We start from the raw sequence: 2,945 nt of genomic DNA on the forward strand, positions 1-2,945 counted from the left end.
AAAGGTTGGGAACCATGGGATTAAAAGCATAGATGTAAGCAGAAATTTCAATGACACATTTTTCCATCCCATTGTACCAGTAATGTAGGAATCCTCTCCTTGAAACTGGTCAACTTCAAAGTAGATTTAGGCAACCTTTTGACTCCCAAAGTCTACCACATATGGCAAGGACTGATGGATTGGGGAATGTAACCTTATAATAATAATAATAATAATAATAATAATAATAATAATCTTTACTTATACCCCACCACCATCTCCCATAGGAACTCAAGGCGACTTACAAAATAATGCACACTAGTGACATACAACACATAAAATGCAATACATCACTATTAAATCAATATCACATTTACATAAAGCCAGACATATGCAATTGACACAAGCAGATAAAACCAGTAAAAATTTGCTATAGACATTTGATTAAAAGATCCATACAATCGGTTTAGCATCCTGTTTGGTGGGGACGAGAGATAGGGCCTTCTCAGTGGTGGCCCCTCGGCTATGGAACGCCCTTCCTACAGACATCAGATCGGCCCATTCCTTGTTAGCATTTTGGAGGAAAGTGAAAACCTGCCTGTTTGAGCAGGCGTTTGAAAAGGCAGTGTAACGAGCATAGGAATATGGAACAACTGGATGAAGAGATTGGATCTTGATTTAACTAAGATACACTAATGAGATGTTTTATTGTTGTATTATTTTGTAATTATTGTTTATTATGCTATTGTTTTAATTATTTCAAGTGTTCTATGATGTTTTGAGCATTGAATTTTGCTATTGTAAACTGCTTTTAGTCGCCCAAGGGCTGAGAAAAGCGGTATATAAATATAGTAAATAAATAAATAAATAGTTGTTTGTTTTGCAAACATTTGTATATCAGTTGTTTTAATTGTATTTTGCTTTACTTCAAACTGTTAAATAACTGCAAAGAAAGCATATTAATTATTGGTGCCCAATAAAAAGGTGGCGCGAAGCAAGTGTAAACAATCAAACATTGTAGGTGCAACTACATTGGAGAATGAAAGAAAGTTGGCATAACTTTAACTGCCATAGCTCAGTGTTTTTGAGTCATGAAAGTTGTAGTGTTACAAGGTCTTTAGCCTTTTCTGCTAATAAGTGTTGTTGCACTGAGCCATGGCAGATAAAGAGCTGTATCCTGAGTGTGGAATCAGACTTTTATTCATTCACCTAACATGACCTGTCTTTGAAAGAACATCTAGAATGTGGGATAGCACTTTGGAACATGGGTGTGTGAGCACTGAAGAATGTAAAGCTGTGGCCGACATTTGGAAAAGTTATTTTCCCAGGCTCTGGCTATATATGCTGTCATCTGTTCTTCGGGATTTGTAAAACTGGAAAATTGAAAGGAGAAAACATAATAATTTGTACATTCACTTGGATCCACAATGTAAAACTATTGATGCTGGGAATCTGTCCTCTGACTTTTGTAATGAGGGTTTTAGTGAGTCTGAGGTAACGGTGTGGGAGCAGAAGAAAGGGTTAGGAAGGTTACATCAACAATTCATTTTGAGCCTTTTGTTAATGTTCATTTTTAATGACTCCTCTGTGGCAGAGAGTTTTTCAAAGAACAAACACAGCACAGTTCTGTGGCTCTTCTTCTAGACCCAGTATAAACGCATCAGGCATTATTTTTATTATCTGAGCCTTAGTGAGTAATGTTCAGTTTATTAAACAGTGACTCAACATCGTGATTATTTTCTCTCTTTTTCAGATAGAAGCTTATTCCCCCCCCCCCCTTCAGTAGTAGGATTAAGCTGACCTGTTTCATCATAATTTACCTAACAGCTGCCCTCACATTGCAACAACCAGCTTCATTTTCATCCCACTAAAACCTCTCTCTTTTATCATATTGTAAATTATTTACAGAAGTGCTGAATCATGAAGGCTCTGGGACTGGAAACAAGGTATTTATAGTTTTAAAGAGGTTGTTTCACATAATAGTAAGATTCTCTATCCTATACTATTGATATCTAGGGTTTGCCAGAGGACCGGTTCAAGCAAGGGTCATATTGAAATCATGGGCATTAGCTTTGCTCTGTAAAAAGAGGCAGACTTCCCCTGTTGTTTACTCTACAGACAATAACCTTCATCATCCCTAACGGTCACTGGCTGTCTTCCTAACAAACAATCTCCTTATGGAGAGAAAAAGTGGAATAATAATGACGACGATGATGATGCCACCGTACCAGGTGACAGTTGCATTGAGGAAAAACAACAGGAAAAACTCAGCCGTTATCAGGACCTCAAAATTGAATTGCAAAGGCTCTGGCATAAACCAGTACAGATGATCCAAGTGTTAATCGGCACACTGGGTGCCGTGCCAAAAGATCTCAACTGGCATTTGGAAACAGTAAACAGTGACAAAATCATGATCTGTCAATGGCAAAAGGCCACCTTACTTGGATCTGCGCACATCATTCGAAAATACATCACACAGTCAGAGACGCTTGAGAAGTGTTCAACTTGTGATTTTGTGATACGAAATCCAGCATATACATCTCATTTGCTGTGATATACTGTGTTTATGTGTCAGTAAAATAATAATAATAATAATAATAATAATAATAATAATAATAGGGATAATGTTGTTGCTGAGCCATTATTACTCCCCCTCCCCCCCGGCTCCATCATTTAAACTAACTAACTAACTAACTAACTATATAGAATCATAGAATCAAAGAGTTGGAAGAGACCTCATGGGCCATCCAGTCCAACCCCCTGCCAAGAAGCAGGAATGTTGCATTCAAATCACCCCTGACAGATGGACATCCAGCCTCTGCTTAAAAACTTCCAAAGAAGGAGCCTCCACCACACTCCGGGGCAGAGAGTTCCACTGCTGAACGGCTCTCACAGTCAGGAAGTTCTTCCTAATGTTCAGATGGAATCTCCTCTCTTGCTGAATTGAACACTATTTGTGTCTTAAT

This window comes from Anolis sagrei, chromosome 1 (genome assembly GCF_037176765.1).
Source record: "Anolis sagrei isolate rAnoSag1 chromosome 1, rAnoSag1.mat, whole genome shotgun sequence".
In the NCBI taxonomy this organism is placed as follows: domain Eukaryota; kingdom Metazoa; phylum Chordata; class Lepidosauria; order Squamata; family Dactyloidae; genus Anolis; species Anolis sagrei.